Below are 16,972 nucleotides of genomic sequence, written 5' to 3'. Positions count from 1 at the left end.
TTTCCCCAGTCTGTAGCTCTGCAGGGGGTGATTGTGGCCAAAGTGCAAGACCCAGACCCTTTTCTTCTCCAGGTCAAACAACTGCAACTCTCTCAGCCTTTCTTCTTGGGAAAGGTGTTCCAGACCTCTGATGATTTTTGTGGCCTTCCTCTGGACAGGCTCTAACAGGTCCATGACTGTCTTGTACTGGGTTTTGTACTTGACCCCAGAGCTGAACACTGTACTCCATGTAGAGTCCTGTGAGTGCAGAGTACAGGGGACAATTGACACAGTTCGAACCTGGTTTGGTGTCGAAGCCGCCTTATCTGTTCGTTTTTATGATTTTCCGACACAAAATTAATATTCGTGATAGCCTTTATAAATTATTTTGGTGTGTCCATCCCTGGCTAGGGACCCGCTTGCTTCCTGGTATGTAACCAATTGGTAAGCTCCTTTCTGGATACACACACGGAAACACACACACACAGGCAAATTTTTAATGTTTACTAGAGCAACTGGACAAAACAGGGAGAAACAGGGAATACTGGATGCACAAAGGGATTGTGTTGTGTGAATGTGAGGTGCTTTATACACATTTAGATTGTATTGTAACCTGAGAACAAGCAGAAACATAAAGGAGGAAGAACTATAATAGGTTATGTTATTGGGCTCAATGCTGATCCTGTTTGGGTAGACACAAGATGTATGCGAATGAGGGCAAGTTATATTTTACCTGAGTGGGAAATTTGGTAAGAGAGAGAGAGAGAGATGATGTTCTTACAGTTCCAGACATAGCTGGCTCTGTGGTGACAGGTACAACACAGCAGGCTTGGTCTGACGGCAGGATCGGTGTGGCTGCAGTGGCAGGTGTGGCTCTGCTGAGGGTGGGGTGCAGTGGCAGGCTCCTCTTCGCTCTCTGGTTCCATAAACTAGTGGTTGGGCCTCCATTTGTCTAGGCTCTCCAAGAGCAGTGCCTTACAGCTCTTTTATATCCTCTGAACTCAGGATTGGTAGTCAGACCACCATCCACTACTGTCCTGGAGGATTAGTGATTTCAGGTTTCCTTGCTCATGCGTTGAAGGCAGTTGTCTTTCTTCCTTCAGTGATAGGCAGGGTCCTCAGGTGGACTTCAGCACTTAGCGGCAGTTCTGTGCATGAGTTTCCCCAGGATGCAGCAGCTCTTTGGTGAACAGGCTCCACAAGAAAAAAAAGCAGGAATAAACCACATACCCCAGCCACAGAAGGCTCCCTTTTATCTGGTCTCCTAGTCTGCTTTCTTCTGTCTTCCTTTCTTCTCTCTAGTTTCTTCCAGTAGCACTGAACAATGAGTGGCAATGACTGATAACGACCCACAAGGACTGTAGGGTGGTTAATAGCTTTTGATGGTCTCAGTTCCCAGCCCCTATATGTAGTTCCTGCAAAAGTTGGGTCCTAGCTGTAAAGCATAGCAAGGTGGTGCTGGCTGTTTCTGTCCTTAATTGTCTTTTAAGTCCCGGTTGCAGCCCCAACCCGGCAGTGTTACCACACTTCCTTTTTTTTTTTTTTTTTTTTTTTTCATCTATTATGTCTCTCTATTGCAGTCAATTTCAGTGAGAGACATATCTTTTGTGGAGGGCAGTTCTCCACACACTAGAAGACCACACAGGAGACATCAATAGTATAGCCACTGTATTCAAAAATCCTTCTGAAAACAAGGAGGCAAAACAAACATTTAGGAAATGAAAGAAAGTAAGTGCAACATATGAATGGATGGAATTGGAAAAGGTGAGGATGAGCAGATGGTTGAGATGGCAGGATTACGTATAGAGAACTATGTATGAATACCTATATGTACCTATATGTATGTGCACTTTAGAGAACGACCTTTATGTATATATGTTCTGCTCAGGGTTCTGCTGTGGTGGGACAATTCCCTGGATAACTAAGGGAAACAAGTGACATGTGGAACAGGAGATGCTTCAAGTGGTGCCCAGGAGCAGGACACACTTATTCTGGGGACACACACACACACACACCTCCCCTGTCGCTGACCCTGCCCTTGTCCCTGCAGTGAGCCCTGAGCCGAGTCCTGGTTCTCACCATGCACCTCCCAGCATTTTTCCTGTGGCAGCGCGTGTGGAGCCACATGCTGGAGATTGGGCACCTGGACCAGGTGCTGGTGCAGCTCAGGCTGGGACAACTCTCCGAGGAGGAGCTGGGGGCCATGAGGGACTCTCCACTGCTCTAGGGCCATGTCCTGCCCCCTGGGACAGCCTGATTCCTCCAGGAACAGCCCTGTTCCCCATGGATGGTCCTTTCCATCCAGGACGGTCCCTTTCCCCCAGGATGATCCCTTTCACAGAATCATTGAATCATCAAGGTTTGAAAAGACCTTCAAGATTATAAAGTCCAACCATCCCCCCTACTCTAACTACTAAACCATCTCCTGAAACATCACGTCTACCTGGTTTTTTGAACACCTCCAGGGATGGTGCCTCCACCACCTCCCTGGGCAGCCTGTTCCAAGGCCCCACCACTCTTTCTGTGAAGAAATTTTTCCTACTATCCAGCCTGAACCTCCCCTGTCACAGCTTGACCCCATTTCCTCTTGCCTATTACTGATTATGAGGGAGAAGAGGCCAACACCCACCTTACCACAACCTCCTCTCAGGCAGTTGTACAGAGCAGTGAGGTCTCCCCTCAGCCTCCTCTTCTCCAGGCTGAACAGCCTCAGCTCCTTCAGCCTCTCCTTATAAGACCTGTTCTCCAGACCCATAATCAGCATAGATGCCCTTCTCTGCACCCTATTACAGAATCACAGAATCTTAGGGGTTGGAAGGGACCTCAAAAGATGATCTAGTCCAACCCCTTTGAAAGAGCAGGATCACCCAGAGCACATTACACAGGAACATGTGCAGCTTTTGAATGTCTCCAGCGAAGGAGGCTCCACAACCTCTCTGGGCAACCTGTCCCAGGTCTCTGTCACTCTCACAATAGAGAAGCTTTTTCTGATGTTTACATGGAACCTCCTATGTTCCAGTTTGCACCCATTGCCCTTTGTCCTACCACTAGACATCAATGAAAAAAGCCTGGCTCCAATCTCCTGACACTTAACCCTTAACATATTTGTGAACATTGATGAGTTCGCCCCTCAGACTCCTCCAAGCTCAACAGACCCAGCTCCCTCAGTCTTTCCTCATCAGGGAGATGTTCCACTCCATCATCTTTGTGGCTCTGTGCTGGACTCTTTCAAGCAGTTCCCTGTCCTTCTGGAATTGAGGGGCCCAGAGCTGAACACAATATTCCAGATGTGGCCTCACCAAGGCAGAATAGAAGGGGAGGAGAACCTCTCTTGACCTACTAACCACACCCTTTCTAATGTACCCCAGGATGCCATTGGCCTTCTTGGCTACAAAGGCACATTGCTGGCTTATGGTCATCCTCCTGTCCACCAGGAACCCTAGGTCCCTTTCTCCTACACTGCTCTCCAGCAGGTCAGCCCCCAACCTGTACTGGTACATGGGGATGAGCTGACAGGAAATAAGACCAGCCTGGCTGAACAGAGAGCTTTGGCTGGAGCTCAGGAACAAAAGGAAAGTTTACGACCGCTGGGAAAGGGCCTTGGCAACTTCTGAGGAAGAACAAGATATAGTGAAGCTTTGCAGTAGAAGGGCCAAAGCTCAAGCAAAACTCAACTTGGCTACTGCAGTTAAGGAGAAAAAGATATCAACAGAAAAAGGAAGACCAGGGGCAATGTCAGCCCACTGGTGACTGAGGTGGGCACCCTAGTGGTGGGAGGCAGAGAGCAGGTGGAGTTACTGATGCTTTCTTCGCTTCAGTGCTCACTGCTAAAGCTGTCCCTCATTAATCCCAGACCCTGGAGGCAAGGGGAAAGGTCTGGAGAGAGGAAGACTTTTCCTCATGAGAGGAGGACCAGGTTAGAGCTGACCTGGCCAAACTGGACATCCGTAAGTCCACGGGCTCTGATGGGATGCACCTGCAAGTGCTGAGAGAGCTGGAGATGTTATTGCTGGGACACTCTCCATCATCTTTTAAAGGTCATGGAGAACAGGAGAGGTGCCTGAGGACTGGAGGAAGGCCAGTAGAGGATCCAGGGCACTACAGGCCAGTAGTCCCTAAAAAGGTGATGAAGCGACTCTTGGATATAATCTCTAAACATGTTGAAGAACAGGAAGTTATTGGAAGTGTTCAGCACAGGTTTACCAAGGGTAAATTGTGCTTGACCAAGCTGCGAGCCTTCTATGATGATATAACTGGTTGGCTGGATGAGAGGAGAGCAGCAGATGTCATCTACCCTGCCTTCATCAAGGCTTGACACTGTCTCCCATAGCATCCTCATGAGGAAACTCAGGAAATGAGGGCTAAATGAGTGGACAGTGAGGTAGGTGGGTGGAGAGCTGGTGTGTGACAGAACTCAGAGGGTTGTGATCACTGGAGCAGGGTCAAGTTGGAGGCCTGTAGCCAGTGGTGTCCCCCAGGGCTCAATATTCAGTCCAGTCCTGTTCAACATATTCATCAATGACCTGAACGAGGGGACAGTGTGTGACCTCAGCAAGTTCACTGTTGACACCAAACTGGGAGGGGTGGTGACACTCCAGAGGGCTGTGCTGCCATCCAGTGTGACCTGGAAAGGCTGGAGAGCTGGGCAGAGAGGAACCTCATGAGGTTTGACAAGGGCAAGTGTAGGGTCCTGCACCTGGGGAGGAAGAACCTCAGGCACCAACACAGGCTAGAGGTGGACCTGCTGGAAAGCAGTTCTGAGGAGAAGGATCTGGGAGTCCTGGTAGATAGTAAATGATCCATGAGCCAGCAATGTGCTGGCCTTGTGGCCACAAAGATCAATGGAATCCTGGGGTGCATAAGGAATTGTGGCCAGTAGGTTGAGAGAGGTCATTCTCCCCCTCTCCTCTGCCCTGGTGAGGCCACATCTGGAGAACTGGGCCCAGTTCTGGGCTCCACAGTTCAAGAGAGACCGAGAACTACTGGAGAGAGTCCACGGGAGGGCAACAAAAATGATTTGGAGATTGGAGCATCTCCCTGATGAGGAAAGGCTGAGAGAGCTGGGACTCTAGAGAAGAGGAGGCTGAGGGGAGATCTTATCAATGCCTGCAAGTATCTAAAGGGTGGGTGCAAGGACGATGGAGCCAGACTCTGTTCAGTAGTTCCCAGTGACAGATGAGGGGCAAGAGGCACAAGCTGGAACATGGGAAGTTCCATTTAAATATGAGGAAAATCTTTTTTACTGTGAAGGTGACAAGAGCCCTGGGACAGGCTGCCCAGGGAGCCTGTGGAGTCTCCTTCTCTGGAGATATTCTGGATGCAGTCCTGGGTGATGTGCTCCACATGATCCTGCATTAGTGGGGGAATTGGACTGGATGATTTCTAGAGGTCCTTTCTAACTGGCAATTCCATGATGAGGAAGAAATGTACAAACAGAGACAAAACCTGGTCTGGATGATGGCAGAGATCAGGGTCTGAGGGTTGTTTGTGGCAGGGCTGACTTGGGAAAAGGGGCCGGGGCTCTTCCCAGCACCTGATGGATTTGCATCCTGCAGAGCCTGTGTTAAGCTATTAACAAAGCAGGAGGCTCTTCTCTGCAAGACCACCGGGAGCAGCCGCAGCAAGGAAGAAGGGAGCAGGAAGAGGGAGACTTCCTGTCGTAGTCCTGGTTTGGATACAGTATGGCTAGAGATGGGTGGGAGTCTTGACCTCTTTCTGTTCTGCCCTCTGGATACCTCAGGGTCCTCCAGACCTCCTCTCTAGGGCCTTGTATTGGTACCATACAATTAGCCTGGACCCCCTCAGACCATAACAGTAGGGACATCTACTAGATCAGCCCCCTCCAACCTGACTTTGAACATTTACGTAGACAACCTCTTCTAGGGTTTAACCACCCTCACCATAAAACATTCCTTCCTTATGTCCAATCTAAACCTTTCAGTTTAAAGCCCTCACCTCTTCTTCTATCCAGGTCCTGATAAAATGTCTCTCTGCACATTTCTCATAAGCCCCTTTATACCGAAAGGGCCCAGTCAGGTCTCCCTGGAGCCTTCTCTTCTCCAGGCTGCACCACCACAACTCTGTTGCTGCACCCCAAACCCCTATGCTGGTGGGGCCACCTCATGCCCTTGAAGGAGCATCAGGGCAATGGGGGGCTTTTGAAAGCAGAAATGGATTGACTGTAGGAATGTTGGGGTTAATAGATCAACTAAAGGATATTAGTTTTAATTGTATAAATGTTTAAGGTTTGGGCAAACTGAAAACTGCTTGACAGTAGTGATTTAGCATGAGCAGCTGGAGTGAAAAAGCCACAATTCTGATTAAACTCCAGCCAAACTCTTGTGATTGAACCTCAGTTAAACTTTTACTCTACCACTTGTAATAATACTGAAACATGACACAGAGAATGAGGCAATTACTCAAAATGATCTTGTACAATGTTAAAATGGATTGACTGAAACTTGAGTTGAAGAAACTGGACTGTTGAAGAATTACCCTGATGAGAAGAAATGAAATCAAGGGGGTTCAGTCCAAACTTCACCACTGGGCAGGAGGGTCATTCTGGACTCTTCTTTAGCAGGAGCTGGGGGTGGTTTCAGTTCCTCAGGGGCTGGGGGGCCTGGGCCAGTCCCGCAGCAGCTGGGGGGGGAGGCAGGTGGGCCAGGCCCCTGCTGCTCCATGGCAGGGGCTGGTTTTCCAGGTGCAGGTCATGGCTGCTGACGCTGGGTCTCACTGGGGGAGGAAGCAGCGTCGAGGCGCCTGCAGAGAGAGGAGCTGCTGAGGCCCCGCAGTGGCTGCAGGGCAGCCTGGGCACCCTGTGGGCTGTGGGCGCCCGGCTGCCCCTGGGAGCTGTGGGCATAAGAGTTCTGTGCAGAACACGGGGCACCCAAGTGCACCGCTGGGCTGGGCTCTGCTCGTGTGCCCGTGGATCCTCTCCTCTTGGCCCTGACCATCCTTATGTGCCTGCTCTGCACGTGCCATGAAGGTGACCTGATCCTAGCAAGCCCAGGGGACCAAAGCTGGGCACGACCCTCCGGGGACAAGAGAGCCTCCTGTTCTCCTTTCTCAGTGTGCCTGGCAGAGAACAGCACTTGTCTGCCCTGCCCACCCCTGCCCAGACAAGGGGACAGCCTTGGCTCCCTGTTCAGTGAGGTGCTCTCCAGCTTCCCTTATGAACACAATCATAAAATCATAGAATCATGGGGTGGTTTGGGTTGGAAGGGACCTTAAATATGATCTAGTTCCAACTCCCGTGCATGGGCAGGGACACCTGCCACTAGGCTGCTCCAAGCCCCATCCAACCTGCCCTTGAACATTTCCAGGGATGGGGCAGCCACAACGTCCTTGGGCAACATGGGCCAGTGTCTCACCACGCTTACCCTCAACAATTTCTTCCTATTGTATAATCTAAATCTACCCTCTTTCAGCTTAAAAACATTACCCTTCATCCTATCACTACACACCTGGTAAAAGCCCCTCCCCAGCTTTCCTGGAGCCCCTTCAGGCACTAGAAGGTACTCTAAGGTCTCCCTGGAGCCTTCTCTTCTCTAGGCTGAACACCCCAACTCTCCCAGCCTGTCTTCGGAGAAGATGTGCTCCAGCCCTCTGATGATCTTTGTGGCCTCCTCTGGACTTTCTCCAAGAACTCCATGTCCTTCCTTGTGTTGAGGGTTCCAGAACTGGACATTCCCCAAGAAATCCCCCTCCCTGCTCAGACAAAACCCCTGCCTCTACTGAGAACACAGATGCTGGCAGTGCTGGGCTGCTGATGGGACAGACTGACTCTCTTTCTCCAAAGCAAGGCTGATAGTTCGGAAGGTTTCTCACCATGGTCTGAGTTGCTGGGACACCTTGGTCAAGGTGACCATCTGGGATTTACGGCATCACCTAACAGGGTGATTTCTGCTGGCAGTCTCACTAGGAGGGAGCTGTCACTACTGTGCTTCTTTCTGTCTATGACAATCTCACCCCTCGATTTTCTTCCTGACCTTGCTCTGCCTGCTGCTGTTGGTGGGCCTGTTCTTGCTAAGGCAGCATCACTTTTAAGTAACACTTGCAACAAGTTTCATAAAAGAGTGCCCAGCAACTGAGAGGCCATTTAAAACATCATAGACTAGAAACCTCCATAGTTTGGCCAGTAACTAACCCAGGACTCCAGAATGCCCTACCTCCAAATGCTTCATGGCTAATACCAGTCACCTAATACAGAAGCATGGCAACAACCTCCCCCCACCCAACAACTCACTGTTTTCTCTTCCTCCACAGATGGATTGCACAACATGCTAACATCCCAAGCAGGATGGAGCCCAAGATGGCCATAGCACCTTCTATGCAGTGCTTCTGAAAATCTTGAGGATCCTCATCATTTGAGTTTCTCCTCTTATCGACACCTGGAGGAACAATTTTTGTATGTTAGTATGTCCTGTGCACTTCTGGTAATCTCTCAGGAGCTTTGACATTGCCAGGAAATGTTCCTTCTTGCTTTGTTAGCTTCTCTGAACCAGTGAACATCCTGGGGCTGCAGCATTCCCTTGGTTTCAGTAGAAGCAAAGGAAGCTCCCAAAGCCATTGCAAACCAATGCACCCTGCAGCTTGTCTTTCTCCTGTCAACTTTGCTTATACTCTGGAATGGCTGGAATCCAGTTTTCCCAGTGTCATGGTTTTGCTTCCCCTTCCTGGTAGTGCTTCACATTTGAGCAAAATTTCTTTTACTCTTGCCCACCATCATTCTCTGAGGCTGCTGCCCAGAGGATCTTCCTGACCCTTTGGGAGAAGTTGTCCCACTGAACAGAACTCATGAAGCCAGATGGAGAGCACGTAGGGGATTGCAGCTGTTTGACCAATTGCCCCTTTGAGCTAGACAGACAAAAAGCATCCCTGCATCAGGGAATGCCACTCCCAGCTCTCTGTCCTCAGCCCAGCACCCACACCCTGAGGAGACAGCGTCAGACCCACCTGGGAGGTTCCTGGACTTCATTCTCCTTCTGCCTTTCCTCCAGCACAGTTGCTGCTGGCCTCCCCCCAGTTTTCCATACTTGTCTCACAGGATAACATGGATCAGGCACAGAGGGTGCACAAGGATGGTGCAGGTTCTCTTTAAGCTGTGCCCCATGTCAGTGCATCCCTTTGGACCTCAGTTCGCAGGAGGGATCCCCTTTTGTTGTGCCTAGGAGGACTCCCAGCAAACTCTGGGTGGTACATGATGAGTCACATTTCCCATCACCTGTGGAGCATGGTTCAGGTGGCCTCATGCCCAAAAGGGCCGCATTCTTGCTAAGGGATGTGTGGTGGGCAGTGGGTATCACACTGCATCCCCAGAGGGTACCCATTGTCTCTCTGGCACATGGATGGCAAAAGCCTCCACAGCCCAGAGCTGACACCACCCTCAGAGAGCCCTTCCTGGCTGTTTTTAAAACACTTGCTGTGTATGAACACTTTACCTGCTGACATGATGTGCAGTAGCAGGCACCACAGGAAAAGCCTGCAGACACCCAGTGGTTTTGATTTATAACACTGGATGACGGAAGAACAACAATTACCTGACATACCTATTGGTTGAAATGACCTCTTTTTTTCATCAGAGCCTGGCACTGCATGACTGTGTCCTTCTGGAAGTGCTTTCGTCTCCTCAGTCTCATTGTCCACCTCTTTAGAAAGAAAAGTAGGTCACTTTAATTAGAAGTAACCATTTCTCATCAGGAGCACAACATCTTCAGGAAGCAATACTTCTCAAAATACATTAATAACACTTAGAAACAAAGCCTGGGCATTTGTTGGTGCACCTTGTCACTAGTCCAAACAATGTGTCACTCATGGAGAAAAATGTAAGCCCTAGACACTTTCCAGATAGAAAGAAAATCCTGATGTGCCAAGAGACTAGGAGATTCCATGTGACCTTCTGGTTTGTGTTCCACATAGTGCATTTTTGGCAAGATGATGGTAAATTATTTTCTTTAGAGAGGACAGGAAGACACTGTGGCCAGTTCAGCTGAAAGGGAAAAGAGCCCTTCTGAGAAGCAGGTCCCATCATGTCAGCTGCACTGTACATGAAGGGTAACTGATACAGATGGTGGACTGAACCGCAAACTCTTACAAACACTTTCTAGGCACCTTCACAAGGGACAGTGAAGCACCCACAGTCCCCCAAAACAAAAGGGAAAGCACAGCCTAGTTCTCTCAAACATGACTAAGAGAGCTAAACCAGCCAAGACTGAATTTACAGCCCTTCGTTTTAGCTGCCTTCAAATTAGGTGTCTGGTATCAATCTGGGTGGTCCAGCTGTTACCTCTCCCTGACCCTGAAGGTGTCACTGAGAGTCCTCAAACATCAAGGAGAACAATGGGGCTAGACCAGGCTGTGAAGCTGAGGTGCTCTGATCCTAGCCAGGTGATCCCTGCAGCCCAGGGCAAAGTCTGCCTGTCTCAGCAACCCCAAGGTGCCTGTGTATCCTATCTGCTGCCCAAGGACTCTCTACCCCCTGGGGGCTGGCAGGTGTCTAGCCCTTTCATGGCTTATCTAGAACCAGCTACTCAACAAGTCCCTTATGCACTCAAGGTGTGTGCACCACCAGTTCCTGCCAGCTGGACACCAGCACCTGCCCAGAACAGCTCTGACTGCAACTGGGCCTCAGCTTGAACTACCAGTGGCAGCACAGACTCTGGACCATCCTTGTGGCTCAGCAGCCCCTGCAAGGTGTGAAATGGAGTGTTACCACAGCCAGGCTCTGATTGATCCCTTCCTGCTGTGTAGGCTACAGCTTGTCCATACAGGCACCTAAAACCTCAGCTTCCCAAATCTTCTGGTTAGAAGTAATATGTACCCACCAACTGTTGCTTTGTCCAATTCCGTCAGGATCTCTGACAAGACTTCTGATGATGCCTGGGAGGGTTCTTCTATTTCATCTTTATACTCTGCTCCTTGAGGTACTACATGGAAAGTATAAAGTTAAATTTCTCACATATAAAATATTAAAAGTGTGAGTCAGTGCTTGGTCTGTGACGTGAGTCCAGACTGACTACTCACCCGTGGGGTACGATGGGAGCTCCAGCGCAGGATCTGGCTGAGAATCTGGAAAAGCTGTCCCTGCCCCCTCATCTGCAACCAAACACCCCAGAGAAGTTTCCATCACACACTGTGATGTTCAGTGTCATAAGTGAACAGTGGAACATATAAGGGGATCACGTAACAACATGACACACGTGTGCAGGTCTATGTTCTCACGCCCACAGAAATCTCGCTCACAGGTGGGCTTTGAGTTGGCAGCTGTCCAAGGAAGAAGCCAGGACATACCCACAGGATCTTCTGGCACACCAGACCTGGAACGCAGCTGGGAAGCTGGGTATCCATCACCTTCAGCCACATCTGTGAACAAACATAACAGAGGAGCTCCTATGACATTTTTCAGTAGACTCTTCAGATCTGGAGTGCAGTGCCTACAGTTCAAACGTGGGTTTGCTCCAAGGCACTTGTCTCTCTCCCTCACTCTGCAGCATCGTGCAAACACTGCCTGGGTGCCTGGACCACACTGACCCTAGAGGGGTCAGGGATGCTGTCCCTAGAGAGAAGAGATGCCATCTGGAGGGACCTGGACAGGCTGGAGAGGTGGGCCCATCCCAACTTCATGAAGTTCAACAAGGTCAAGTGCAAGGTCCTGAACTTGGGTTGCTGCAACCCCAGACACAAATCCAGGCTGGGGGGGAGAATGGCTGGAGAGCAGCCCTGAGGAGAAGGGCTTGGGGATGGGAGGAGATGAGAAGCTGGACATGAGTCATCAGTGAGCACTGGAGCCCAGAAGGGCTGCATCACAAGAAGTGTGGCCAGCAGGGCCAGGGAGGGGATTCTGCTCCTCTACTCTGGTGAGACCTCATCTGGAGTGCTCTGTACAGCTCTGGAGCCCTCAGCACAGGAGAGACATGGAGCTATTAGACAGGGTCCAGAGAAGGACCACGAAGATGATCAAAAGGCTCTTTGTTTGCAGCTCTGCTATGAAGACAGGCTGAGGGAGTTTGGGCTGTTCCGCCTGGAGAAGAGAAGGCTCTCATAGCACTCTTCCAGTACCTGAACGGGCTACAGAAAAGCTGAGGAGGGGCTTTTTACAAGGGCTTGTAGTGAGAGGACAAGGGGCAATGTATTCAAACTGAAAGGGGGTAGATTTACGTTAGACATTAGAAATTATTTAGTGTGAGGGTTATGAGACACTGGCACAGATTGCCCAGGAAGACTGAGGATGTCCCATCCCTGGAAATGTTCAAGGCCAGGTTGGATAGGGCTTGGCTAGTCTAGTGGGAGGTGTCCCTGCCCATGCAGGGCCACTGGAACTAGATGATTCTTAAGGTCCCTTCCAACCCTAGACATTCTGTCATTCTATGGATATGGGGCTCTGGGCACTCCAAGTGAGGCTTGGAGCTGCAGAAGGAGGTTTGGGCCCTATTATTGAGAATTTGGGCTCTCAAAAGGAGGGTTTGGGCCTTAAGACTGGGACTTTGGGCCCTAGAAATAGGACTTTGGGAATGAGATTGAGGCTTTGAAGCTTGAGGTAAGGATCTGTGCCCTGAAATGATGCTTTGGAAGTCAAAGTGAAGGCTTTGCACCCTAAGAATGGGTCTTGGAGGCTCAGCCGGAGGCTTTGGAGATGAAAGAACAGAGGCTGTGTTGGCTGAGTGAGGAGTTTGAAGCCCCAAAGCCTCCCTAGTGCAAGCTGAGTCGCTGGCTCCCCTGTGGGAGCCCTTCCCTCCTGAGGTGGTGGCAAGTGGGGCCGGTGCTTGGGAAGCTTCGGAAATCTACCCCCACATCTGGGTCCCAGACGTCTGGTCTGTGCTGGACCCCCAGGGCAGTGCCACAGGTGTGTCACTGGTAGAAGGAGCACTGGGCTTTTCCTCCTCTCTTCCCAGGAAAGGGAACTTGGTGTTTCCTGTGCTGGTGCTCAGAGATGCAGAAGAGCAGAGGGGTACTGTGTGGGGCTCAGGGCTGTGCCCTGTGGGGCTCTGCCTTGCCCAGCTGTCTTTGCCATCCTTAAAGATCATCAGACTCTTAACCTCCCTGCTATGAGCTGGGACACCTCCCACTAGACCAGGCTGCACAAAGCCTCATCTAACCTGGCCCTGAACTTCTCCAGGGAAGGGGCTTCCACAACCTCTCTGTGCAGCCTATTCCAGCACCTTACTGCCCTCATGGTGAAGAATTTCTCCATGATGTCTAACCTAAATTGCCCCTCTTTCAGTTTAAAACCATTACCCCTTGTCCTATCACTGCGCTTTCTGGTTAAAAGCCCCTCCCCAACTTTCCTGGAGCCTCTTCAGGTACTGGAAGGCACTCTAGTGGTCTTGTGTGATCATTATAAAGAGGACATAAGAACCTGTGACAATAAACCCACTGCTGTTCTCCAGATACTTGTACAAGAGCTGCTGAATAGAACAAATGCAGTAATTCAAGATGTCTTGTTTAGTTTTCAATCTGGGAAGTCTCCTTCCTTCTTATCTCTCTCTTTTCCCTTCTTGGGTGGGAGGGGGAGGGGATTGAGAGCATTACTGTTGCTGGTTTAATTGCCAATCCTGAGTCAAACCATGACAGAGGCTATAATGGAAAAGTACAGACCAAAGTCAATCCTCTTCAATCCTATAAATATCGATTTTCAGAGGGAGGCTCTTTGGAGCTCCCTGGGGTGGCTCCGAGCTGTGCCCCACACCAAGCATGTGAACCAGAGGAAACTGGTTCATCTGAGAGACAGAGTCGGTGGTGCCACTTCTCTTGGGTATGGGGAAAACTGAATTAGATTGGGCTGATGTCATTTGATTCCATTGGGTAATCAGGGGGGATAATTCAAGGTCTTTTGTGAAATCAGGTACCAAAATTTAACATCTTAACCTCTATATCTGTGTGTGTGTGCATGCAATTTAGCTTAGAAACTGTTAGATTTTTACTTGAATCTCTGTACTGAATAACTGATTCTTGACTAGAAAATCATATAACTTAACTTTGTGATTCACTATAACAGTGTTAAACAATCTTAATTTACTGCTACTTCAAATCACATCAGACCCATAACTATGTGCTACAGCCCTACACTGAAATCCCTACACTTACATTACTTAGTTATAAACCTCTGAGCACGTCTGGGACTCAGAGTGGATCCAGCTGTACCAACACTCCTCTCTGAGAAGGAGTTCAGAAAGCAAGGGGCTCCACTCTAAGCCTGGCAGGCTAACTCTGACCCCTGGCAGGGTCATCTTCATTCTTTTCCCTGATCCCTGTGCAAATCACTCCCACCTATTCCCAACCTCTACGTGCCCCTTCTACACAGTAAGTAATAGAGTGAACCTCACCATCAAATTCTGTTAAGTCACTTTCACAAATCTGTATTAAAAATACCCTCTTTGTGATATCTTTGTTAATGATAAAGACTCCTGGGGGTTACTGCCTGGCCCTGCCCTGCACCTCTGACCCAGAGGGACAGTTTCTCCTCATCACCTGGTGCTGCTCCCAGCCTCACTATTCACCTGTGTGGGAAATGCCCCTCAGCAGCCATGGCCCCTGCTCCTCCCTGTGGGGCATCTGCCTCCTGCTGACCCTGAAGCTGGCCATGCTCACCCAGCCCAGCCTGGCCCCAGTCTTCTCCCAGCCCTGTCCCACCATGACCCCAGCCCCACAGGGGCAGTGGGCACCACCCCACACTGCCCAGAGCTGGGTGCTGCCCCTCGCCCGCCTACCTACCTAATCCCCTTGCTTGCCATGGAGCAGCCTGGGCATCCTGGGCTTGCAGGGCCACCAGGAGGAGGAGAAGAAGAAGGACGCTGGCAGGGGCCAAAGCCCCCCACACTTTTGCCATGTTGCTGCTGCTGCTGTCTCAGCACTGCTGGAATGTGCCAGAACAGCCAGGCAGAGCCCGGCTCTGTGACCTCACACCCAGATTTCCAACCACAGCCTGGCTGGGGTCCCCCCATGGCACCTTCCTGAGCTGGGCAGCTGGTAGAACTGTCACCATCAGCCCCAGGAGCTCCTGAAGTCTTCTCCTGGCACAGGCACAGCTCTGGGTGTTGTTGGTGTGTGCCATGAATCCTCAAGTGGAACAGCAACACTCACAGTGGCTCCTGGACAATGTCCAGCTTGGGAGAGCTGGCTTTAAGGCAGTTTGGAAGCAGACCCTGAGGCCATGCTGGGGGTGGCCACATCTGGCTCCTTCCAGCAGCATTTTGGAAAGACCTTCCTGGTTGTGAGCACCAGGCCAAGGGCATGGGCCAGAAACAGTCCCTACCCCTAAGAGCTCCAGCTCCCAGCTGTCCTCTGGCCCCACACTACTAAAACTTCCAAACAGGCTCTCCCTCCAACTGAATTATCTTCAGTTTTGAGAAAAGAAATTGTATACTTCCAGATGCAGTAGTCTTACTAAGACTGTTAGAGGGCAACTTGGGTTTCAATTCCAGAACAAAGGAATTGCCCTTACAGAAACTTAGCCATCATCCCCATGGTCATCTTGTCAGTGACTCCCAAACACCGTGTTGCAAAAAATCTAATGGCTAAGAAGAAGTATCCTCTCCTTCCCAAAGCTTTATTTCCCACGTCCCCTCAGACTACTGCAGTAGCAATCACACTATTCTTCTCTATTTACCATGTGTGTGAAAACCCTCCAAAGCATCATTCACTGACCTGACTGACTGCACTCAGGATAAGGGAGGACCATCACTAACCACACACCAGCTGTTAGATCTTTTCCAGGAAGATATCTGTGTCTGAGCACATCTACACAGACATCTCTGCCTGAGAAGAGACGACCAGCCCAGAAATAGTACCTCAGCGGAGAACTTCAACAGAGTCCAAAGGCAAAGGAGCCCTCTTGGTACAAGTACCTGTGAAGGGATGACGAAACCTGCGGCAGAGACAGCAAATCATCTTTGAACATTCCCTCCCCTTTGATACCATCTGTTCACTTGTTACACTGCTGTTCACTGGGTAAGGTTCACCACACAGGATCTCAAATGGGCTCACTCCTTCCCTGGTTCTTGGAGTGATTCTAATTATCAGTAAGGCCATGAGTAAAACACCAATCCACCTCAAGTGATTTTCCTGGCATAATTTAGCAATTTGTCTTTTAATGATCTGGTTATTGTCATTTTCCCCAAAAAATTTTACTTACTTCAATTAAAAACTGACAATAGTGGGAGCAGTCTGTGGATTGTCCCTTCCTTTTAACAGTGTCTGCTTTGGAATGTGTTTTATCTTTTCTGGGGTATCAAGAAATTTGCCTTCATTTAGGCTGATGGTGTCAGCCCTCGCTGGGGCTGTAATTTGTTTTGAATTATTGTTCATGTTTTTTCTTTTATTTTCCCAGGGAATTGTGCAGGAGATGCACGACACAGTCCTAAGCTTTTGCTACAGTGCTAAGACCAGAGCTGCTCAGTTGCTTTCATGTGTCCTTGTTACTTTTGCATTTCTGACTGGTAATGCTGTGTTGACTTCTCAGGATTCCTGGGGAGTAGAGGGGATTTACTGGGAGCTTGGCAGGAGGCTTGACAGAGGGATTACATGAAGCTATTTTGGGGAGTTGTGCTTGTGTATTTTCCATAGATTTTGTTAAAATTACACCAGCACAGGTTTCACAAGAAAATCAACTCTGCTTGAAAAATCCTCCCATAGGATTCCTTTCTTCTACAACACCTATTTTCCCCTGATTTTTCCCAACTCTTCATTGGTGAATATATGCAAGAATATCCTCTATCATTGTGAGGCATATTCTTCTGCATTGCTTCCAAATTGTACCACTTGAAGCCTTTCTGCCAGCCTAACATTGGCAGTGCTAATGTACCTTGTGAGGCTGAAAGGACCTGTCTGCTCTTCTGTCACTTCCAAAAGATGCACATCTCCATAAGAGGGCAACTAGAACGTATTGAGTTCTGTCTGGGGGCGGATGAGGAGCGAGTTGAGAGTTTGCATTCCTGTGGCGGGGAAGGAGTGTCCTGCCCTGCCCTGCCCTGCCCTGCCCTGCCCTGCCCTGCCCTGC

The sequence above is a fragment of the Chaetura pelagica genome, unplaced genomic scaffold (genome assembly GCF_000747805.2).
Source record: "Chaetura pelagica isolate M959 unplaced genomic scaffold, ChaPel_1.0 scaffold441, whole genome shotgun sequence".
NCBI lineage: Eukaryota > Metazoa > Chordata > Aves > Apodiformes > Apodidae > Chaetura > Chaetura pelagica.
The sequence above is the reverse complement of the archived record's forward strand: the minus strand, read 5'-3'. Positions refer to the sequence as shown.